This window comes from Falco biarmicus, chromosome 5 (genome assembly GCF_023638135.1).
Source record: "Falco biarmicus isolate bFalBia1 chromosome 5, bFalBia1.pri, whole genome shotgun sequence".
Taxonomy (NCBI): domain Eukaryota; kingdom Metazoa; phylum Chordata; class Aves; order Falconiformes; family Falconidae; genus Falco; species Falco biarmicus.
In genome coordinates this window covers 12,819,872-12,845,803 of record NC_079292.1, presented here as the reverse complement: position 1 = coordinate 12,845,803, position 25,932 = coordinate 12,819,872, and the positions used below count along the sequence as shown (strand labels likewise).

Genomic DNA, 25,932 nt, shown 5'->3' with positions numbered 1-25,932 from the left:
AAGTTAAAATAATGGGTTTAGATGTTGTTATGGGGTTTTCTTGTTTTCTTTACCCAAAACAGATTTTGACAGAAGACTGGTAGTTTAAACTCTGATTACAGCAAACACATATATATTTTTTTTCCTAGATTATACCCATTTAGTTTGTAACTGTCTATAATTGTAGGGGTTTTTTTTCAAAACTTACACCTTTCTGTATCAAGTTTGATTTTGTTCACATCACTAGAAATATGTTGCAGTCAGTGTAATTATTCATTGGATTTAATGGCATTTAATTCAGGAACATTCTGTAGTGTCTTGTTTTATGACAGTTATATAAAAGTTTCCAAGAGCTGCCCATATCTGCTATCAAAGAACCCTACAACACTTTTGCTTTAGACAGAGAATCATTGATACTCTAATTATAAAAGCATACTTACTAGTAAAACTGCTCCAGGATTTCTACATCACAGCTTATCCACTGAATCAAAGATTCTTTTCTCCTATCATGTTGATTCGCAAAACTTACACTTGTCATTACTGCCTGTAGATGTAGTCTGGGATAATTGAAAGCAAAATTCAGAATTTCAGAATCTCCTTTTCCTTTCTCTCTCTTTTTTAACATTCACTTTTCAATGCTTTGCTTACAGTCCTGTAACAAATACTGCTACCATGCTGGCTAAAAACTCTATGCATAACAGCTAATTGGCTATCTAAGACATCTTCTTTCAGCAAGCAATGGTTATTGAATAGAATACAGTCGTATTCTTGGAAAGGAAAAAAAGAGAAGAATAATGGGCACTAGAATGACAATACAAGAAGAGGAGAAATCTCAGATTAGCCCAAACTCCCAGGCCCTAATCACTGGCAGAAGAATCTGGTAAATCAAGGAAAAAGACACCAATCCATTCAAACAGGATTAAAGGTTTAAACTGAAAACCAACAAACTTGTTAGCCTTTGTGGGAAAAATTTGCATTGGAATTTTTTTAGAAGTGAAACAGACAACTAAAATATTTCCTAATGCCTATTTAGTACCTCATGTGAAAGAAAAGAAAACTACAAGACAGAAAATAAAATCAGTGCCAATGCTTAAGTAACTGATTTGTGGGAGAATGTTGCAGGCTGCAATGACCTGGTAAACATTAATATTTAAAATTGTAAGAATAATGGCATAAAAATAAATATTTATTATTAAAATGTCTTTCTCAATGAGAGCACACCTTTGTTAATAAATATGTGTATGTTTCTTTTGTAGAATTCCAATATTCAGCTTAGAATTACACGCTTCAGATGGTGGACAGTTGCCAGTGCTCTTTACACCTGAAAAAAAGCTGACTGAAACCACTGTGACAGAGATTTCCTTTCTGATTACAGAAGACAGTTACCAAATTCATTTTCTTCCTTTATTTGGTGGGCCAGGAAGAGACAGGTGGCATACAGTATGGTTTATGTTAACCTTTCTACTCTTAACATAGTGATTATAATTTAAAAGAACATGCAATGAAAGAATTACAATAGAAATTCTATGGAATGAGCAATAGTCCATCTACACCAGCCTTGTATCATTGCTGCTGATGCTTTTCCAAATGAAATTGTATTACAACTGTTCTAAAAAGAAAAAAGCCTGGTTTGTAATACTGCTTTTTCTATTTTAATAAATAGATAAGTCAAGTCTTAGCCAAATTATTAACTATAGCTCCCGATTCATGAATATTATCTGACATACATTTACATTCATTCTTACTGTTAGAAACCTTTGAAAAAAAGAGGTTTAGAAATCATGATTTTGATACCTATTCCTTTCACAGGAGCAATTGTTTATCCAGAGTAAAAACCATTGTCATTTGCCAGTTTACTGGCATTTTTATAATTACTGGCAATCCTGGAGCCATTCTAGTTGCGAGGTTTCTGCTAATGACACCTATAACTTAGAATAATTATTTGATTTACCAGTATCTTCTGTCTGCTAGTAGTCTCTCTAAATATCCTCAAGGAAGCTTTTTTCCAGTAACTGCACTGTAGTATGCATCTTATTTATGAAATTTACAGTGGTCTTCTATCCCCGTCAGCATATACAGCATGCCACAAATTTAAATAATGACATTCTATGTAGGACTTGTTGTTGGGCTGAGGTTATTTGACCTGGAGTGCCATTAACTTAACTTATACATTTTAAAATCATGTTTGAAATGCTGCAAAACTAAGATTGTAGTGAATTTAATTTCAAAGTCATTTTGGATGTCCTTTCAAACCGTATGTGGTAATCCTTGATTTTTGCACTGATGCTAAATGTTAATGAACAGAGCCACAGCGTACCATTTCACCTAGAGCAATGAAAACATTAAAATCTCTTTAGAAGACTGAATAAAACTTTATTTTATAAATATAATCCTTGTTGAAGCTCTACCATTTCACTGTACTTTTGAAATAAGGGCACATGGAAAATATGGAAGAGTTCCTTTGAGATAGCTAACTAAAGCTACAAAATGAGCACGGTACAGTATTTCCAAGGAACACGGTTCAAAAGTTGTACGATTACTACTAAGGTTGTTTTATTCTTTACCACATTTGGAACAGGAAGTCTGTGTTGTTCTTGAAGAATTCTGAAAAGCAATGTCACAGTCTGATGACCTCTTCTCCTCATTAAAACGTTCCCAAAGACAGCTCTCTGCATGATGTTTTGTAGCTTCAGCAGCCATGAACTAATTTGTACCTCTTATTTTGATCATGCACTGGTGAAAGAACCAAACAATATTTTTCTTTAAACACAGAGAGGTCTTTCAACAGCTCAGCATGCACTTCTACCCTCTTTTTAATCTTGGAGCACCTATTTATTTGCTCTTTTCACCACTAAATCTTCTTTGCTCCTTTCTGCCCCCCTGCAAAGCTGCTAGTTAAAATCTTCAGTGTTTTTTCTTCATAGGCTTAAACCATTAGAAGGGTATTACCATAAAAAGAGAGACAAGGACTTAGAGACATGGTGCACCAGAATTTGCATTTCTAATTTTTAATCCAATTAAACTAAAATAATATTTATTTAGCTACAACCTTTCTATAATGGTTATAAATTCACTAAAGCTAATGGAAAATTTTCTTCCTGGAGGAAATTAGTTATAGGTGTTCACTGCAATAACTGATTGGTTCTGCATACTGAGTGTCTCCAGATTTTGCTTACAGGTAATTAATATTCAGCTAGTTGATGTGTTTTGCATACCTTCTTTTTTTCTGGGGTGTGCAATTCATATTTTTTGCTCTACATAGTGGATTCACTATATGCAAATTGTTAGAAGGTACTGTAAGGACGTTAGCTTTTAATACATAGGGCATATACGTGGGAAAGAAAGGCTGTGTGGGTTGGCATATTTGCATTACAACTCAGTGTGTTTTGTTCCAACAGCTATGGAATAAAAAATTATGGCGTTATTACTTGCATTTCATTTTCAATCACTACATTTTAATCAGTAATGTATACTTTGCATACAAAGTATAAATTTTGTAAATCCAAACCTATCTAAACCCACAGAGAGCCTGATTCTGCTCCCATTGATTTTGGTCCAAGTAATGAACTCAGCACTTCTTTTACCCTCTCTCTGGCTTTTCTAGTATGGAGAGAGGGCAGACAGGGACCTCTTGGAGAGAAAGTACTAAATCTTGCCTTTTAAGCAGAGAAAAGCTCAGTGTTCTGATTCATGAGTCGAGGGACAGCTGCAAGATGGGGAATTCCTTCCCCAGCAGAACGCTCCCCTGTGCTGCTGTGCCTTCTGTGAGCACACATCCATCAGGAGCCACCCTACGCCTGAGCAGATCCCCTGTCCATGGAGACCACCAGCATACTGCTCCTGGAGCACTACATATGGGCTTCTGAAAGGATATCCACCCTTCTGCTATAAATATTTATAAATAAATAGCATATAAATATGCTATTTATAGTCTGCTATAAATCTCCATTCTTCCTCTCCTATCCTGGCTATGTCTGTTTACAGAACTCCGTGGTCCAAACTATTCAAAATAGTCATGGGCTGTGGGAATGATAGGACGGCAATGATGCAGAAGCAGCATTCCCTGTAGCCATAGCTCCCAGTGACAGCTACTCACCCGCAGAAGCAGGTGGGAGAACAGGGTGAAGAATTATCTCGCTCATTTGTTTGATATTGTACTGGATGTTTTCTAGAAATACAAACCATTCTGTTATCTGGAAAAAATGAGGCCAAAGACAGCTAACCATTCCTGGCTGCTGCTCTATATTCTACAAAGCAAGGAAATTCCTGGATCTAGGATATGATGTTGCAATCTAGAAGATGCTTTTTGAAGTTTCGTTCTGATTTCTGGGACTGCAAAGAGTTTCTCTACAGTAATGGAAAAAAAAGTTGTCACCCAACTCTGGCACTACTCTTGGTGTAAATATTAAAATCCAAATGATCTTAAATTTATAGGAAAACCTTCTACCTTGCATTCTAAGAGGAACAGACATGTAAATACCAATTATATTTTTCAGTATTCCAAATAAATAGGCTGAATTATATTCAGAACATCCCTACTTATTTTAGAATATACTGTGTACATGTATGGATCAGTGAATGATCATCAAGTACTCTCTTATTAATATGTCTTGCTCGGTATTTCTGCACAAAGATTAATGTTTAATTCAGCCCTGTTCAGAATGAACTGAATGTTCTTCCACCATATTCCTCAGGAGACAATTTCATATTATAATATCACTCCTCCTGTCTTTATATGAATAAACAAGCTTTGTTAGAGTATACAATTTATTCATTTGACTTTGACTGGCCTTATGTTTTTCATAAGAAAGGGAGAGATCATTGGATTGAATTTTATGGTGGGTATTTCTGTTTTCTTTTTTTTAAATTAAGGCTGAAATAAACAATATAGCATATGTTAAAGTGAACTCTAGACAAAAATAAAGGCTGCTTTTGCGAACACATCTCCAGTTGAAAATGGGCTGTATACCATTAGACTGGTCACCCCATCACATTCTGGCAGCTCTTCTTATGGCTTTTTTTTTGAACAGCAAGTCTTAATCTTGTTGGAGAAGGATCATATTAGGGACCATTTTAAAAACTGGATAAAAATAAGCACATGTGACTTCTTAGTATGTAATTGTGAGACCATTCTTGATTATCTTTACTGGAAGAAAGCAAACGTCACTGTTACTTTCAAGAAGGGCGAGAAGGAAGGTCCAGGGAAAAAGAGACCAGTCAACTTCACCTCGATCTCTGTGAAGCTGATGGAGAAAATCCTTCTGTAAACCATTTATAAAGAAGTTAAGCACAGGAAGCTGACTGGGAGTAGGCATCATGGATTTATGAAGAGGAAATCATGTCTGACCAACCTGATAGACTTCTACAGTGATATGACTACCTTGGTGAACAAGGGGAGAACAGTGAATGAATAACTCGGCTCCAGTAAGGCTTTCAAAACTGCCTAGCATAGCATGCTCATAGAAAAAAGAATGAAGTTCAGACTAGACAAGTGCACAGTAAGGTGGCCTAAAAAGTGTCTGAAATGTTGGACTCAAAGTGGCACAAAGTCCATCTGGAGGCCAGTCTTTAGCAGTGTTCCTCAGGGGTCATTACTGGGTCCAACACGATTTAACATCTTCGTTAACGGCCTGGATGATGGGACAGGCTGCACCCTTAGCAAGACTGAAGAACGTACAAAACTGGGATGAGTGGTTGATACACTCAGAGGTTGCACTGCCTTTCAGAGGGATCGCAGCAACCTGAAGAAATGGGCCAACAAGAACCTCAAGTTCAAGTAAAGGTAAATAGCCCTGGGGAGAAAAACAGCATCTACTAGTACAGGCTGGGGGATGACTAGCAGGAAAGGAGCTTTCCAGAGAAGGCCCTGGGGGTCCTGGTAGATGGTGAGGCAGCAGCAAGCCCTTACAGCAAGGAAGGTTAACGGTCTCTCCTGGGATGCACCACATTGGCTGAAAGTGGAGAGTCTGGGTCTGCAACTGGAAAGGCCACAGCTGGAGTGCTGGTTCCAGTCCTGGGCTCCTCAATGGAAGAGAGACACAGGCATACTGGAGGGAGTACTGCAGAAGTCCATGAAAGTGATGAAAGAATTGGAGCATATGAGCTGCTTGAAAAGGCTGAGAAGGCTGGGACTGGTCAGCCTGGACAAGATTAAATGCCTGATGGCAAGGAGTAAAGAAGATAGAGCCAGACTCTTCTCAGTAGTGCCCAAGGATAGGCCCAAGAGACGGTGGGCACATACTGAAATACAGGAAATTCCAATTAAATGCAAGAAAAAGGTTTTTTACTGTTTAAACACTGGAGGAGGTTGCCTGGGGACATTGCAGAATCACCATACTTGGAGATGTTTAAAAGCCAACTGGACATGGCTATAGCCATGGGCAACATGCTCTAGCTGACGCTGTCCTGAGCAGGGAAGGTGGGCTAGAAGGTGATCTCCAGAGCTCTTTCAAGTTCAACCATTCAGTGATTCTGTGTTTTTTCAGTGCAGGATTATCAAAGACACCAGGAACAACTTCTAGGGTGATGATAAATGTTCTGAATTAGTTTCCACAGTCATGGAATAATCCCAGAGGAGCCCTGTAGCTGGCATCACTTGATGTTTGGATTAAAACTGTTTACCAGACAGGGAGAGGCTGTACTTTCCATCACGAAAACATAAAAAACTCTTTCAGCATTGGGAAGGGTGATGTCAGTGGACTGGTGTGCTTGTTAATAGCCCAGGTAATCCAAAAAAACACTACTAGGTTAGAGAGGTACAACAATTTTACAAAGATTTCTGTAGCTTTGCAAATAAATTTACTCACTGCTAAAAAAAGCCTCCTGCAGCGGGAATAGGCTGGAATTTTGAAAGGGGAAAAAAAAATTCAACCCTGCTCTGCTGGAAAATGACCCTGTCTCCATCCCCTAAGATCTGGTGTTTATATAACAATCTCTGCTTGTTGTATGATCTTCCAGCCAACTAATACCAATTCATTCTAGATTTAAGGTAGGAATTCTGACTGATTGTGTATGGTATAAATAGTTAAAGGTATTTTGCTCAATAAATTAATTTTTCAACTTTACTAAGCCTCAAACTTGTTGAAACCTATTACTCAGATGAAAAAACACATATAAGAGCATGGCAAAACTGAGGAAGTTTCTGAAGTCTTCTAATTCCCTAGAACTAAGGTAGTTACTGAATGTGAGACAGAAACAGTCCCCAGCTACCTATGACTGCTGTGTAATGGTCATGTTCCCATGCTATTTCCTCTAACCGCTGGGATAAAGGAGTACACTTTGTTTATGAAAGACAGGCTCTGGGGGAAAAAAAGATGCCACACTGTACATCTAAAATGTAGATCAACGTTGCTCAATGGCCAGAAGAGGTGAGAGCTGCATTGAGCACAAGGAAAAGGTAAAAGGAAAAAAAACAATATAAAGGCAATGTCATAACAAGGACCTGCTAGAAATACCCTCATCAGAAGGACGTAGAGGAGTGGGCTTTGGTGCTTTTTTGCATAGGTTTGGTTTGGGGGTTTTGTTTTTTGCAAATAATATAATCATCCAAAAGGTGCCCTTTTATTTGTAGTAATGGGAGACTTGAATTATACACAGGGATGTGCTGGAAAATAATGTCAGGATGATGTCCAATAGGCTTTTGGAACATGTTGAGGACAACTTTCTTTTAGGAAGATGGAAGAAGGTACTGGGAAGCTTGCAGCTTTTTCAGAATTGATTCTGACTGATAGGGAGGATCTGGTTGAGAAGCTGGAGGTAGAAGGTAATTTAGGTTAAAGTGATTACAAAACTATAGCGTTCACTAATCTAAAGAAAGGGAGGAAAGAGAGCAGCAGAATAAGGACAATGGAGTTCAAAATAGCAGACTTCATCAAACTGAGGGAACTGGAAGGTAGGGTCTCTTGGGAAGATATTCTAAGGAAAAAAAGACTGCAAGAGAGTTCACAGTTACTGAAAGGGACTATATTAAAGATACAATGGCAGACTATCATGATGCAAAGGAAACATATGGAGCATAGTAAGAGACCAATATGGCTCCATCAAAAGTTCTTTAAGGGCCAGGTAAAGAAAACCCAGAAAAATATAAATATAAATACAAAAACAGGAACAAGGACCTACAGGTATAGATGTAAAAGAGACTATAAAGGAATAAGATAAAGCATAAATCAAAGTGAATATGAGTTTCATCTAACAAGAAACATAAAATGCAACAAGAAAAATATTTTAGAAATAGGAAGACAGCAATGAAAAGAACGTCTATTCCTTAACAAGGAATGAAAGAGATCAGCAGTATCATCTTTGCTTCAGCACTCACAAAAGGTGAGATTTGATCAGATATTTGATATACACTGCACCTAATAAGGCTACTGACACTGTTTTAAATACCATTCTTGCCAGCAAGATACACAAATAGAGACTACATATAGATAAACATCATGAAATACATGCATAACTGCCTAGGAAAAAGAAAGCACTCACACGTTAGTTATCAAAAATTATCTGCCTGACTGTCAGAAGTTATCAGGTGACAGGCTGCAGACATTTATTGCAGACTGCATTCAGTATGTTTCTCAACACCTTGAATGACTGACTAGAGAACATACTTGTAACATTTGCAGAGAAGTTAAAACTGGAACAGGTTGCAAATGCTTAGCAGAACAGGATTTAAATTTTAAGTGATGTTAATAAACAAAAGGCACAGTTTGAAATCAACATGATGAAATTCAATAAAGGCTAAATAAAGTGCTTAGTAAGGAACATTCAAATGCAAAAATACAACAGGGGAAGAGCTGACTAGTCAACTATACTGAAAAAAAGGCTCTGGGCTTTCAGAGAATCACACATTTAAGTCAGCAATGTGATATTATTAAAAAAGGACATTCCAGGACATATTTTGAGAAGCACCATCTACAAGACATGAGAGGTGCTCAGCATGGGAGACATGTCACCTAGAGTGCAGTGTTCACTTTTGGGCACTGCAATGTAATACAGAGATTACCTCTCCTTTGGGAGGCAGACCAGCAGATAAGAAGAGTGTAGATTTAGAAAACACGATCTGCAAGGTACGTTAAAAGAAATGTTTTGCTTTAACCTCTGAAAAAAAGAAAACATTTAGAGGAAACTTGGGAATATTCTTTCAAGGCATGAAAGGGGTTCATAGCTAGTATAACACCCACTGTTCTTTATGCCCTCTGTAGATCTGATGAAAACTAAAAGGATTAAGGTTTGCTATGGTAAGAACCTTTTAAGGATGTGTAGTTTAATTTTTGAACAGGCTACTTGGAAAACATCATTGGAGGTTTTTAGGAGGAGGTTTGATAAATAGAATGACATGAATAAAAATCCCCAACACACTACCTGGTTGATCTCTCCAGTATTGTCCCATACTAATTACCTTGATTCTATTATATCAAGATTTCATTATTATTCTTCCAAGAACTTCTCAGCATCTTCAAAACCAAACTACTTCATGAAATGAGAAACATGAAGAAATTTGCTGTAACAAAGGCCAGCAGCTAAAATATTAGACGTGTTTTAAACAGAACAGAGGGCAAAAGATTAGTACCTAGAAAAAAAAAATGGTCAGGCTTCCCATCTATTAAAGAATCAAAAATTTCAGGGCCTTCTTTCTCAATAGTTACAAGTATCTTCCTTGGCAAGCAAGATTTCCTTATTTTCTCAAGTACAGAATTGGTTATCTTCCTGCCCTAGCAGTACTCCGCATCAGCACAGTACTTTGATAAATCTGTGACTGAGAAGTTTCTGGAGGTTTAGTCAAAATCTGTACTTACCAGACCTCGATTTCTGTGTTGTGCTACTCTGAGTGCCATGTACAACTTCTCACATTAATGGGTTCAGAAGATGTTGGCTTTTTTACTACCTAAGCCTACCAAATTTGAACCGGGCACAGACCTCTCCTACAAGTCCAATATTTTAAAAGGGACCAGGCATGCTCCTGGGGTCTATACCAACCCTCAGCAGGTCCCGCCTATGCTACCAGGTAACTTTATATGAGCGTGTGTCACTTTTATAAACCAGTCCTAATAATCCCACTTTATATTTTTCAGTTTTTGCAGTCCATACCTTATCTTGAAGGTGATCCAACCCACCCTTACCCCAGTAAATATATTTTTCTTTTGTTCAGGCTGAAATAAGATGCTAGTAATATATCCCTGGGCAAATACCTTCATTGTCCTCTTTGAGTTCATTCATCAGATGCTGAAACTGAGTCTAGAGGCAATAACACTTAAATAATATTCTTCCACCATGCAGCTTGTCTAAGATCTCATCACTCCTAGAGTGAGAATGTAAACCTTTCTGTTTTCATGAAGACCCACTAGCATTAAGTCTTAGCAATACCAGCAGGGGAGTGCTATAGACTGAACAGTTTGTTTAGCCTCTACCTTCACAGTATCTCCAATTTCATGGGTAGTTTCCCCAGTAACTCATATAAGTTAGAAAGTCTGGCCTCGGTCATCACCCAGAGACAACCACCTGCTTATAGGACTGATCTCTGTTTCCTTTGATAATGGAAAGACAAACTCTCTTCCTATTAAAGAGGTCAACTGATCCAAAAGGGACTCTGCTTACAGCAAGGAAACAACCTCTGATGCCATTTGGTCTAACAGAGGCTGATTATTTTTTTTCCTAATTCACTGTGCAGACACCACTAGGTCCAAATTATTTCCTGTTCAAATGTAGTTTGATCAGAACTATAATGTGAACTGTCTCAGTGTGAAATATCTGAAAACCACCCCAAAAATATAGTTTGCCTCATTTAGCTACTTGGAGACCCTAAGGAACTGGTTCTCCCTGGAGTAAAAGTTGGACTTCAGTACTATGTGATTTAGCTATGTGCTGCATAATCTTGGCAAATCTTACATTTCTCTTAAGTTTAAAACCTTAATTACATAACTGCCAGACTTTCACTACCAATTCTTCCTCCAATGAGGCTTTTACTACCCCTTAGCCCTTACAAAATGCAGGGTGCAGAAGGGAAGATTTCTGAGAATTCCTGTAAACAAACAGCAGAAAAGTAATGGCTTATCACAGTCCCGTAGATTCCAATAATGACAATTTTAACCATATATTGAGTCTCTTCCCTTGCTGATCTTGCAGTAGAACTCTGTAGTCCAAGGGCCTGCTCACACATTTTGCTCGCAAGTCTCTGGAAGACAGTGGTCAGGACTGGTGGGAACCTGGCTAGTGTGATCCATTTTGTGAAAGAGAGGATTAACATGGTGTTTGTCTGGAGAGAGGAAGGCCAATGTTTTAGGGAATTAAGGCAGAAAATTTTACCCCTGCTTACAGATAACTCTTCCTCAACCTACCTGCCTTCCTGATTACTGCTTTTTATAATAGCACCCACTGGGGAAGGCTCAGGGCTCCTGTACATTTATTTGACTTTTCCCCTTTAACAGTAATTGTAGATTTTGCCATTCTGAAGAACTATCTTAAAACCTCTACACTAAAATAAAAAGCCTTGGCAGCATTTCTTTTATCCAAAGATCTCTTGATGCACTGAGAATAATATAGTATAGACTGAGTAGAATAGCTTGAACAATACCTTTGAGGAAGTGCTATCTGTTTCCTGGTCCTCTCAAGTTTCAGATCCAAAGTAACCCAGTACTTCATTAAGGTGGTTGTCACACAACCTATGCTTCTCTGCTTCTTTACAGAGGCACTACTCGATGTCCCTGTCTGAAACTGCTGCTGCTGTTGCCCCAAAAATGTAACTGCCTTTTGCCAAGAGAAATGCAAATCAGCATATATTGGTGGCGTCCTGCCTCCCTGCAGGGCCTTAGCATAGCTCCATTTAGCTACACCCCAGCACTATATCCCGGCCCACAGCAGGGGAGTCAGAACTAGATGCTCTTTAAAGCTCCCTTCCAACCCAACCCATTCTGTGATTCTATGATTATCTTGTAATACCTGCCCTCCCATGCTTTCTAGTCTGAAGCTTTGCTGAGGACTAGGTGGTTCTGTTTGGCTTTGGCTCCTGAAATCAGTCTCAGGCTGCTCCCATAAGCAATGATTCAGCACACAAGCCTGCATGTATGCATTGGTTTGTTTGTAAGTGAATTCGATATGTAAGTGAAGTGAGATAGCTGGGAAGATGGTTACTGTATGTATTAAATATTATTTGGCCCATCTGTAATCATAATGGCAGGTCAGCAATTGTTTCAATACTACTTCCAAGTAATTTCTAAAACCTGCAGGCTCCTTCAGTTCACCAGTGTGTACTGGTCTCACTGGAGCCCACACAAGTCAATACGTCACTTCCTGGAGATTTGAAATTATTCCTGACAAGGACTCAGGGTTCTGAATCTGTGGTGAGGGCAGTCAAAAGAAGCATTTTGCTCCCTAATATGACAGTACAGGTCCAAAACCAACTTGAGTTGTAAGGTCGTATATAAAATGTCAAAGATGAAATGCAGTAATGCTGGTAATGGTAGTGGTACCAAACAACTCCTTGACAGCTTTAATTCTGACAAGAAAGGAATATTTGAGCTACCGGTATGTACCACTTCTAACATCTTCCACCCAAATGTCTCAAAATTAGTTAAAATAGTTGGCAACTAATATTTGGTAAGTATTATGTTCGCTTTACTGAGGCAAGGAATCTGAGATAAATGTAAAGAATTTACATGTCAACTAAATATAACTACAGAAAAAATGTGAAATAATGTCCCACATCCAAAATGAAATTAAATTAATTATAATGTATTATTTAAAGGCAACTACAAAGGCATAGTTGGCTCCTCCAGAAATAGAAAAAAGGGGTGGGGTTTTGTCTGGAAACATTTAATTATAGATAGAGGGAACCTTTGTTCAGTCATGCGAGTCCTGATTATGGTTTTGCGGTAGCAGCCGGCAACGTTCCTGTTGTATATTTTTAGTATTTTACTTTTTCTCCACTAGATGTCCCCGGCATGTCACAGTGCGTTCGGCTGTCACTGATGGTATCTTAGTAATCTGAAAGGGTATATACTTCTTTTGAAGTGCCTGTTATTAAGATATCATGATTAATGACTTTCACTCCAGAGTTCATTTTATCTGGAAGATTAGCAAGACACAGATCCTCAAGAACACAATAATTTAATTCTCTGCTTAAGATACAGCAGCTTCCCAATTTAGGAAGCAATTACGAATCATGTATGCTTTCTTCTCTGAAAATATTTAAGCAATCAAAGCCCTAAAACTAACGAAAATCCTTGCAGTAAAAATCCTTCTATATCAAAAGGGAAGCCTTAGCAGGTTTTTTTTCCTGTTACTCCATTACTTTCAAAGGATGTGTAACAGTTGCACAGACCCATTCACAGTTGACTGAGCTAACAGCAGGAGTCTTGCTTAATTTGTGCTTTAATGGATCTTTAAAGTAAGATGAGAGCAAAATCTGGAATGATCACAAATATCATTTTAAGCCTTTCCCACCTCCCCAGAACGGCCCCTGCAAGAAAACATAGGAAGCTGGAAACAAAGCTGTAATATTACACTCTTAAAGCAGGTAAGCTGAGCTAGAACTAATCTTGCAATACTTTGGCTTTGCTGAAAATGCAGTAAACTTTGTGAAGCTTTCGGGTTTTATGGGCACTCAGCTGTAAGTGCTACAACAGCAGAACAGTGCAGTGGAGGGCTCTGTGATCCTTCCTTTCGGGGATGCAATAAGGATTTCTAAAAGGTGCCAGTGGGTCTCCAACTGGAAACACTCTAGCAGCATGTCTCTAATTCTCAGGGCATCAGGTAAAACGTTAGCGCTGTACAGATGAGCAGTTCCTGTCCCAGAGAGAAAACACAACCCCAAAGCAAGTACTCAGAATGACCTTTTACTCTGCAGCTCACACACATCCTTGGAACAATGGTAAACACTGGCTGGGGGTCCACAACCTCCAGTGGTTTCACAGCACATCAGCAGAGCCATCAGGGCTTACAGCAACAATAAAAGGCATAATTGTGCCAATACTAACAAAGAATAGATATAAGAAACGGTGAAACAAAGCCAGGTGCTCTTGTTACCAGCATTTACTACACATATTTAGGTATTTCAGTTTCCAGAACTCAAGTGAGATGCTATTTCCTACCAGAAACGGGCTTTTTTGTCTTTTTTTTATTTTTCCTTTTGTGTAAAAGGCTTTAAAGAATTTTACACTCAAAAACCAGCAGTCTTAAAAGTTAGCTGGCTGATAAGGCTGCTGAGAGGCTTTTTCTGATTTTTTTATGAACAGGAATCTTGGAAGGCTTGTGCAAGGTTTGCTTTTGGAAAGCCAATTAAGTGCCTAATTTTCAGCTTGTTCCTCTCAAAATAGTTTCCTCTGTAGCCCAGACGATCGGTGCTGTCCCAAAAACTAGTGAAACAACAACAGTACAAGATTCAGGAAACCAAAAACTGAGCAGTCAAGAGTGGAATAAAAGAGAAAAACTTTCTGCTGTTTGCCTTGTCTTCACTAACATGTAAGCAAGGAAGGGATTTCCCCACGCCAGGGCAAAGCTTCCTCGACCCAGTTACAGCGGCTTTCTGGTCCCCTCACGCATCAGCGGGAGCTGAGCATCAGGCCCACGAGACATTCTCGATTGCTGTCATTTGCAGCAGCTTGTGCCTGGGGTTGGCTACTAACGCCTCAAGAATCAGCCTGGATTTTCACAATCTTAAAACTTTTCCACACCTCCCCACTCAGCTAGCCCCACCACTGGGGCGGTGGGCGCCATGTGGGCCAGGCAGAGCTGAGGCCTGGGGTGTTTTTGGTGTCTGGCCACCCCAGCGCTGAGGCAGGGCTGCCATTCTGCTGCTGCGCTGGGCCGGGCCTGGGAAGCCACCAGCCCCACCACCTGCCCCTGCCCCCGCTGGTGTGGGGACCAAACTCCCGCCTCACCACAAGCCTTTTCTCCAGGGAAGAACTAGGCAGGGCAGCCTGTGCCTGCCACCTCCAGCTGTGGATGAGCAGCCTGAGGGGCAGCAGGCGGCCCTGGGGAGGAACGGCCATGCTGCTGCCCCGCCATGCGCTGGAGACAGCACTGGGCACCTGGGGGCTGCGGCGTCCCCTGTGCCTCTGCCATGGCTGGGCCAGGCTCCGGCCTCCTTGCTGGGCCGGGGACAGCAGCCAGGGCAGGCTGTGCCGCATGGGGCAGCCGGCACGGGGGAGGCAGGAGTGGCAAGATGACACAAGGACAGTGAGGCCGGAGTCATTTCTGTTCTGCTCGCCCTGTCTCACCAAACAGGGTGGCTTCTCCCACCCACAGCAACACATAGCCCTGACTGCTCCTTGCTTAGGCAGAGAAATCAAACACAAGAACATCAGTATCACAAATACCTTATAAATAAGTAGCCAACGTTGGCCCTGGTTCTTTGTGTTTCATCCGTTTTTTAACTCGGCCAGCTAGAGTGGTGTGTATCCTCTTCTGCTCACAAACAGCTGGAGGCTGCACCTTGTGAAAGGTCTACATGCAGCAGAACTAGTTTGGTACTTCTTCACTTAGGCCTCAAGCAAATTAAGCCAAACAAATTGCAGTACATGGGCAGGGCATTAGGCCAGAAGTCTCAAGAGCCTGCAGTGGAGTTTTACTGCTGTCTTCCCATGTCACCTTCACGTCCCTGAAGAGCTGCCTGCCTGAGCATCCCCATCTCAGAGATAGTGCTTGACTGTCCTAACTCTGTGGGAGTGTGTGAGAGAGTACCAGCTTCTAGGTACTAATGTTTTTTATACATTCCGCATGCTCGTTGTATCTTATAAAGGCTGACAAAATCTCACAGAGTGAGGTAAGTTACCACGGAGTTAAGGTTTCCCTGAATAATGTACAGAGGTTTACTTTTACCTCCTCTATACCCTAAAATTCACAAAAGCATCCCAATACCTCCAAAACTGACAGCTGAGGAGGTCTGTGATTGGCTAGATTTTCTTCAAAACTAGGACAGAGTATCTGAATTGACACAGTGCAAAATTTCTCTGACTTTTTTATGGCAGAAATACCGTTCAGTGCTCAAGATGTAATTTGCTCACAAGGGATGTTTGACAATGTAAAAGGAGAACATTTCCTCCCTAAAGTTCACATGGCAGGCTGAATAAAGCTCTCTGGGAGTTCCCCTTCTACAGACTTCAAGCAAGGGCAATATCACCAAATATATCAGATCATCTGTTTTCTTCTACTCTTTCCTGTCTGCAGACAGAACTCCTCTTTGATACCCCATAAAGTTTGTCTGGTGGACAAGGTAAAAATCTCAGTTTTTCTTTTTGTCATATGCTGCATTCATAAATTTTTCCCTCCTGCTTCCCAACTTCTCTGCTTTGACATGTCCCTATTAGAAAACCATATGCTTTCTCCATTCCTGAAATGTCCTGATGTCATAAAGCAGAGAAAGTTCATTGACTACACAAGCCCACTCATTATCCTCTTCTACAGTGTTGAGCTCTGCCTTATTTAACCTTCTCATCCTTTTCCAGACTACATTCATCTTGCTGAAAGTTCATGTGTGGTCTAAGCTCGCCATCTAGGCTCCTTAATGGAGACTTAGAAAATTATTCATTTCATGTCTGTTTTTAAACTTCAGAGAATAAAATTACTCACCTAGGAAGGCGTTTTTCTACTTCCCTCCTCCCTCTCTCTCAAGAGGAAGTCAGGACAACACGTTTAGACTGAACGTTTAACATTTCTTTAATGAAAATGAGATAGAATGACTTTCAGTCCCGCTTACCAAAAGCTTCCCCCAAGTAGCTGCTTTCCCCATCCAACTCCTAGTATTTTTTGAAATTGCAAAGGCTTCTCAAGGAGCCTCAAAAGGAGTCATGACATGATTTATAAGGCTTGCTAAGCAGTTGATCCACTGAGCCAAAAAAGGACTGGAAACTATATAGTCTTCTTTCCTGGAAAAGGTTAGTGTTGCCCACCATGTCTGTGCCTCTGCAAAATACGGGATGTTTGGAAAAACAGGATACATTACTTCCAAGAACCTCCACCATCTCATCACTTCACCGCTCAAAAATTACAAACTGGAAACTGAGAACACACTAAGTTAAGATGCACTCTCAAAAAGAACACCCAAATTACTGTAACTCAAGATTCTATGCACAAGCCAAATATCTAACACCGTAATGAGTTTGAAGTTACGCACAAACTGACAAACATCTATAGCTCCAGGATACCGTATGAGGAACTACCAGTATGAGTACTGTTTTGTATGCATATGTGACACCTAGGTGCATACAGGCCTAAGATTTATTAACCCTTTCCTGCAGGAGACTTACACAATGTTTTACTGGATCCAGACCTCAGGAAATAGGACCAGGTGGTCTGTCCTTACAATTTGCTGAACCAGAATTTTTTTTTTCTTCTGCAGAGGCAGTTAGAAATATCATTCACACTTAGCGATTTTTCATTTCTCATCTTTAAACAGCATAAACAATTGAGATAAAAAATATAAAAATGCAAAGAAGATAGTAAATATTTTGTTATATATATTTTTGTAATAAAAAGTCATGTTTCATCCTGTATAAGCACTCATATAGAGAGTGTTTTGAGAATTCCCAACTATACTCATAAATTGTACATTATCATAAAGCCTTCTAACTACACAAGACTAGTTTGTAGAATCTGTACTATTCTTGTGGTTAAAAGCAGTACAATGTCATGATATTATGAGGCATTAGTATATATGAAGACACAGAGCTCAGATAGGATTCCACAGTTTTATGTATCTTTGTATTTTTTTATAGCTGTTACCGTTCTTGCAAAGTAAAACTCAGAAAAATTTGCTGTGCCTAGAATTTTAATAAAGTGTTCAGAAAAGTTGTTATTAACACAACCTGATAAATGGTCTGAACCAACATGCTTTCTTCAGTGAAATGTAATACTTTCCCCAGAACAGACAGTGTTCCTATCATAAAAATAATAAGTGCAAATTCAGGAAGATTCTTCATCTGTTGTCCAGAATAAAGTTGGTAAAGTTATTGTGTTACATGCACTCTCACTCTTAACTATGTGTTTAGGTGTTGGGGAAGCTGAAGCATTCTGAATAGTAATTTCTGGATGAAATACTAATTTAAATTTATTTAGCTTTAAAAAATTAAATTTCCCTTAAAAGTTCAATTTCAACAGGTACGTTAGGTTACCTTGCTAGGAGATCCTTCTGCATGTAATTCTCTCTTCTAACATAAAAGCTGCCAAACCATTCAGATGTTCTGCTAGACCTTAGGCAGGTCTCAGACCCTGTATTAAATCATTACAGTCTAGGAGCACACCTTTAAAAGATGCTCATTTTACACATTTTTTTTTCTTTTTTTTTTTTGATGGAGATTAAAATATTCCCAAGAATTAATAGCAGTGAAGAGGAATTGTCAGTAATCCTCTGGGGGTCCCTAAAAGCAGTCCTCGAAGACAAAATAAATGCTTTTCTGAAAGGCATGGCACTGGGCAGAGAAAACCCTTATGATCCTTTGGGATCATAATTGCACATTTTAAGGAATGCAACACAAAAAAATCCACAGGAATACTGCTAAAATCTGCGAAGTGCAATAGAATAGAATACCAAGAACAACAACAATAACAAGAACAACAACTGAAAACTAACTTGAGAGATGTATAAAAATCAAACTTGGGAAGGATGGTGTTAACATTTTATCTGAGGGAGTAGCAGCCCCCTACACAAGCCCACTATTTGTTGTTGTCTATTTGTTGTTGAGTAAACCAACAAAGGCCATAGAGCTCCAGGTTTTCCTAACTATCAAGGAATAGGAACACAAAATAGCAGCATCTCATGCCTCAGCACAGAAATACAGAACTGCCTGATTACTGTCGCGTAACATCAGCACCTCTTGGACAATTGCTGGGAAAGTGGAATAGTAAAATACTTACCACTAAACCCTTTAGCATTCACAGAACTCTACTCACTACTGAAAAATCTCTACTGAACTCTACTATACTGAAGAGTATAAAGTAGCCAGCATTACAATCATAAGATAAAATGTAAAAAACCAACATTCATCTACTTTTACAGCAGACCATATAGATTAAAATGTGTTGCTGCAGAAGTACTTCAGGTAGCAACTGTTCAAAAACCATCTTTATCAAGGGGAGTCTCTCCAGCTGAGATTCAGTTCAAGATTAAGAGACAACAGTTTGGGTGCCTATATGTAGAAATGCTCACTGTGTTAGGTATCTAAGCTGCCACTACAGTCAGAGGGTATCAAGGCAGCAATCAAAGAGCAATTCAGTTCACCTTGGAGTAGCTGGGCAGTTGAATCAGTCTACAGGCATCTCTGACAGTATTGACCAGATCTCCATTGAGTTTAAAGGAGTTTGGACAGCTAGCTAGGTGTCTGAACCCCAAAACAAATCCCATCTTTCTAAAGGATTTAAAGCGTGATATTATGGCACTGTCTGAGTACAGCAGTTTCATTCTGTTCCAACCTGTTTCCTCTAGGATTCAGCCCGGTCCCTGGCTTGGAAGAACAACTTAAATGCTGCACTCCAACTAGGATATGCAATTGCTGTTCTTCTACCCTTTGTGTATTTGACAGGATATATTATTTAATTGAAAGATCATATGCTGTGATTTTTTCCTACAAGACTGTTTTGTTCAGTGCAGAAGCCTGATGGTACATGTAATAAAAGGAGAATATCAGGCACAGAAAAAGAGGACACCGGACACCTATTTGAGATCTCCTTCCACAGTTATCATACGATTTACAGAATCTTATTCTGGAGTATTTATCATGTTATTTGCCATTATATTCCTCAATGATTACTTCTCTCTCTCTCCACTTCTCTCTCTTTTTTTTTTTTTTTTGGGGGGGGGGGGGGCAGGAAAATTATTTGATTTCTTTTCTGTCTTTGATTTTATTCCAGATCACCCTGAGAAACACTTTTCATGTAGAAGCTGCATACCTCAGTCCAGCCAGAACATTATCAAAAACAGATAGGAAGGAATTGGTCTGTGAGGCATTCTTACTAGAAATCACTGACTTCAATGAAAAATCACAGTAGTCACATTGAGAGAAGCATGAAGACGGCCCTAGCAGTGATTTCTTATATTAAAAAATTATGATAGTGCTCCAAGAACTGTGAAACCAAGCTTTCAGGGACCTCATCAGTCTGCTGAGGCTGAAACCTACAACCCACAACTTCCAAGGAGACCACATTATGTCTTAAAACCAGGCCACAGCTCAGCTGGAAGCTCCTGATATAGAAAGCAAGTAATGAGTAGTTTGATCTCAAAGCCCACTGACTAACACCACGAGAGGGAGGGGTCAAGGTCTTGGGACCCCACTCAAAGGCCTACTTATGTATCATGGATTAAAACATCAGCAGAGAAGTTGTACAATTGGCTTAGGTAGCAGGGACTAGACGCCACTGTTGCAGCCAGGAAAACCAGATTTCTGAACCCTGGCCAGAGACACTGCCCTTCCATAATTTATAAAATGCATTTGGCTCCTACTCTAAAGAACTTCAGTAGCTTCTGCTGTATCAGAATGATTTCATAGAGGTTTTCTTAATCCCTTTTTCAAGTAAATGAACACAAAGACCTATAAATAGGTTTCAAATTACTGTCTCTATCATACACAGTCATAGAGGACATGAAATCTCCTGGGAGTTTGATCTGTGTTAATTAAATAAAACAAAAAAATCTCCATAAGGTCTAAAGCATGCTTAATGAATTAACATGGAGGCCCCGTTGAGCAAAAGCCTTTTAAACTCCAGTGAAACAAATCAACTCACATTTTATTATTATCCACTTAAATTTAATCTGTCGCTTTATATCATGTGAAACCACAGTTTTTCATAAATGCTAATTGAAAACATTACAACCAGAAATCTTCTTCTAAGGGGCTTATACCAAGTGTGAATATTGATGCGAAGAGATAGGCCTGTTTGTCCTTATGAATGAAAGATGGTACTTTCGCTATAATAAACTGTACTTGAGAAATCTGCTGGGAGTCAGCCAGATGCCTAAAAAAATTTGAGACAGGGAGGGGATTCAAAAAGCACCACTTAAAGGAAACCGGTACTGCCATTTCACTGATGCAGTGCCACCAGTTTTGAGGAACGCCGTCACACTTGAACAACAAAAAGCTGGATAAAAGAAAACAAGCTATAACAAAAATTAAAGCATCTCCTCGTTGGAATCCTTAGAACCCATACATATTGAAGCCGATTTAGTGATCATCTATAACTTCACCCATGAGTTATATATGTAGGGGAACAGTGGTGCTTATAGGAAAACAATGGAACTGAGTCTGGTAGGATGCTCAGAGCACTCTAGTGAGTAACCCTACTAGCAAGCTGCAGGAAGCGAGGGAATTCACATGCATTCTTTAGCAACTGGTTTTACTCTGCCAAATTTTTTCCAAGCATGCACTGAGGAGAACAGGCACATGATTGCTGCCAGATTTTCTGCTCTTAGATCCTAAACAGGATGGCAGATTAGTAGGAAGAAACATGAAAAGTCCACAGTTTAAGAAGCTGCTTAAAGTCCATATAAGCAGCCTTTAAATCTTGCTTTCTTTATACATTCATCTGACCTGTTTGTCTTGCATATACAGAATATTTTTTTTATTATTTTTTCCTGAAGATTTTCAGACTAATTAATTTCCCAACACTTCAGCATAAATCAGAAACAACATTAGAGCCTCCTGCACAAAATCATAGAAATAACAATTTGAAGGGTCATCAGGAAATCACTTCATCCATTCCCCAGATCTGCTGTGATAAACTGTACCCACATCATTCCTGATGGATGTTCACACGCTATGAATTTTAAAGGATCCAAGTGGTAGAAATTCCTTCACAGAAAACCAGGCACTTCTTAGTAGAGCACATGTGGGCCTTAGCAGAAATCAGTTTTTACTGTTACCTGTTTAGTAATATCTGCTAAATCAGAAATCACTTACTTTATTTTGATATTCATGTCATGTTTATGTTATATATTAAAGTATATGCATATATACATATATAATATTATATATTATATAATAGCATAGTTCTGGTTATAATCTTTACAGTCATATTTGTATTTATAACACAAAAATTCTCCTGGCTATTTAATTAGAAAAATATGTCTCACTATTAGAAATGGTAAGAGTTTTTTTGAAGCTGCACACCATAATTTTAACACAATGACTGCTTTCTTTTAATCTCAAGTATGCTAATTACCAGGGCTGCAATTCTTCAAACAATATTATTCATTTATAAACGACAGTTGCTGTCTAAAAAGAATTTACATTAACACATACCACAACATAGAATAAATAAGCTAAAGTTTACCAAAAAAGGCTGGCACCTATTACTGGTAAATGTGATGGTATTTTACTCATTTGAGGAAATTCAAGACAACTCTGAGTCACTCTCGCTCACATGATGTTCAAGTGCCCACACATGAAAAATAATGTACACAACTTTTTACCCCACAGACTTTACACCTCAAATGTCTTAGGTGCTTTCACTCTAGTTTCACTTTTTCTCAATATAACACTCCGAAAATGAAATCTTGCCAACATGGGATCATATCCTTAGACCTGTTTCAGGAGGCATCGTTGGCTCAACCATTCCATCACAGGATTTTTCCTCCATCAGGGGATTCCTTACATACTTTTGAGCCACGATATTGTCTTTACCCTTTTTCCTAAAGCTTAGTCAGAATGGGAAAAGCAAAAAATGAAGGAGCACTGCTGTGGTATCTGCAGTTACAAAAATAGCTTCCAATGAATGGGCTAGAAACAGGACAGTGGAAAAGTGACAAAAAGCCACCTTTGTCACCTCTCTCCAATTCTGTGTCATAAGCAGGTGAGAAACTTGCGGAGACAGAAAAAATCATAGCAGTAAACCAGAGTATTTAGGAGGGGAGAAAAACAAGTCATTTCTGAAAAACCAGTACTCAAGTTCTCTCTTATTTTCAGGACTGCTCAGAAGGTGGCGGGGGGGGGTGGGTGGGAATCAACATATTGTGCAGCAGCAGAAATAATATGGTAAAGAAGGAAAAAAGCCAGATAAGGAGGAAAAAAACTAGAGAAAACAATGGGGCATTTCCAGACTTAGAAATCTAACTATGGGTATATTCATTTTAAAAAAGCCAATGGGAGTCTTTAGGCAAGAACAAAATAGTGATTTCTAAAATGGCAGAATAATGGGGAAGTGGCAAACTGAAAAAAAGCCACAAGTTAGGGCAAACATCGAAATTGCCCCTAAGCTGTAGTGAGAAAACCAAACTGGCATGGGTGATTTCTCAGTTACTAACAAGGGAGTGATCAGTAGACAGTTACTCTATTGGGGTCACAGCATTGAAAAATCCCCGTCAATTTCCACATTGGGTAGGAGGCACATGCAACATGCTCAGGATCTAGTGAACATAGTCTCAGATTCAACAAAATAAATGAAACCACAAAGAACAAGGAAAAATTCATATTCGATCAGAAAGGAGAGTGACATGCAAGTGCCAGGCTAAATGCTTTACATTAGAAAATTATTCATATCTTTATTTATGAAAACTGAGTGTAAAAAGAAACCAAAGCAAAATGGTAACATTAAAATCTGACATATAAGATAAACCTGTCTTGTGCATACGTTCATAGTTTATCGTGATATTATTTTATTGGGTAACTCAGGCAACAGCTTTGCATTTAATGAACACTTTTCTAGCCATTGCTACTCTATGTTTTTCACTTTTCTATCTTATCACCCAACAGCCTTAGTCTTACTAAGAATGTGGCACCTTATTTTTTCATATATCCTCAGATAAGCAACGCAAATGCAGAAACTTTCTGTGTTAGGCAGTAGAAGTTAGAGGGAAAAGAGTCACAAAGGTCCCAAAACTACAGTGAGTCATTTGGGCATGACATAGAGAAAATCTTACAAGAATTTTGGCTAGACAAAAGTAGCAAGGAAGAAACACCATTCTGGAATTCAAAAAGTCATGAAATCAGACAACCTTCTTAAAGCTACAGCAGGTTTTATTTTTAAATTAGCTGTATACATACTGCATTGTATACACGTATGTGGATTGTATACACATTCTGTGCATGTACACCTATATATTGCCTATATGCCTACGCAGTTCCAGGTACTCCATCTACATCACAGCTTGGGTGACACTGGACTCTGCACTTACACAATGTGCACACGCACAAAACGAGTGCACGCAGCACAACATCAGTGCAAGCTGTGCCTCCGGAGCCATGGCGTGCACATTTAGGGGCATCTCCTCCACAGGAAAGTCAAGCCCTTGGATGCAAGACAGACATTTCCTTTATGGAGGCCAAGGCTCCAACTTGGCCAGAATAAGGAGGAAAAAACCCAGATAAATCAATAGTTTAAAATAAATAATAATATAAATTATAAATACTATTTTATACAATTTGTAAAATTATAAATTCATAATACTGTATATAATTATGTACTTTATATTAGTTTAGCATAATTTATTAAGTATAATAATGTAATTATAATGTATATAATTAATATCAGGAGTCTTCAACTTGCACAGAAGGAACTGGTGGAGAAGCATAGTTGCATTTAAGATCAATGAAAAAGGGCATGCATGGTCTCCTTTTTAAGCATCACATGTTTTGCAATATGTTGAAAGAATATAGATCCCCCTTTCTTTATATCTAAAAATACATTATGACATTTGAAAGAAGGAAGTGTGGTCCAAATATAGATGTGGGAGATTTCAGCGTTGTCATCCTGTGCTGCTAAAAACTGTCATAAAATTACTGAACACCCATTGTTCCATATATGCAGAGCCATTACCAGAAACTGAGCAATTATAGGACACTGTGTATTTTCCATACATTCAGGGCATGATTTTGATGTCTTTGCTCATACTTAAAAGTGCTTTACTTCTTGAGTAGCTCCATTTATGTCAGTGGTAGCACTCATGCAATACTAATAAATGCATTCTACAATTTCATTATTTCTTAATAGTTCTTTACTGTTCTCTTCAAATGTAAGTAAATATAAATACATCCTTCCATTTTTGTGGGTTTATTTTTGACGTTTTCTTTCAAGGATAAATGGACAGAAAAAAATCACCAGTATATTTTTAGCAGAGTAAAATAGTAAAATGGTTACTTCGAAACTTAGGTAAATCACAAAAAGATAATGGTCTGCAGATAAATTGAAAAGCTAAGATTTTTTCTATTAATTATGATTATTAATTGAAAAAAATGTTCTAAGTGCTTTGGAAAATATGAGACAAGTGACTGCCATTAGGAAAGAAAAAGTGTCTTAGATTTTTGAGAGCCATTCTAGCATTTTGTGATAAATTGCTGAACGCACCTATTTCTATATGACATCTAGTTGTACAGACACCTCGGGGGCAGTAGCACATGAATAAGCTTCCTACCTCCATCAGATTTGTAGAATTTGAACACCAATAAAACATCAGCTGTGGGGGTTCTTTCTTTTTTTAATAGACTTTAAACATAAATTGACCATAGAAGGGATGAAAAAATCAGGACCTGGTTACCTCCTTAGTGTCAGAGATTTTAAAGAACACACTGTCATCTCATTTTTTTTCTCAGTCTTTCATCCAGCTTCCTTTTTCTTGGTTTGAGAAACCTCTGACAGCCTGTCAGAGAGGAGATTACTTTCCTACTACCTTGCACCAGGCCAGCTATTCCAATTAGAAAATAAAGTTCTGGATCTGTCACTGTGCTATTCTAAAACTTCTGACAAAAATCAGCAACGATGATGCAACTATATTGTCCAATGCCATTTATGCATACTTCTTGCAATCGAGAGGTGAGAGGAAGTCAGTGTGAAAGAGTTTAATTGGGTGTGAGATCGTGACGTTACACCAAATTCTACATCTTTCCAAATCCTGTACCAGATTTGCTGCTCTGTCTTTCATCAAAAGCACAACAAAAAGCCAAGAGAAGAGGGATCAAGGCCGCTAAACTATTCTTTCACCTCCACACATTGGGTTTTGCATGGCTAGAAATCTTTCCTCTAGAAAAGCATGACCCCGAG

The 25,932-nt window shown here is 38.8% G+C and overlaps 1 protein-coding gene across 3 annotated transcripts in view; it reads right to left on the bottom strand.

The window, feature by feature from the left end:
• Positions 1 to 25,932, bottom strand: part of TFEC (transcription factor EC) — a 140,945-nt gene that overhangs the window by 114,180 nt on the left and 833 nt on the right. The gene's annotated exons all lie outside the window — the stretch shown is intronic.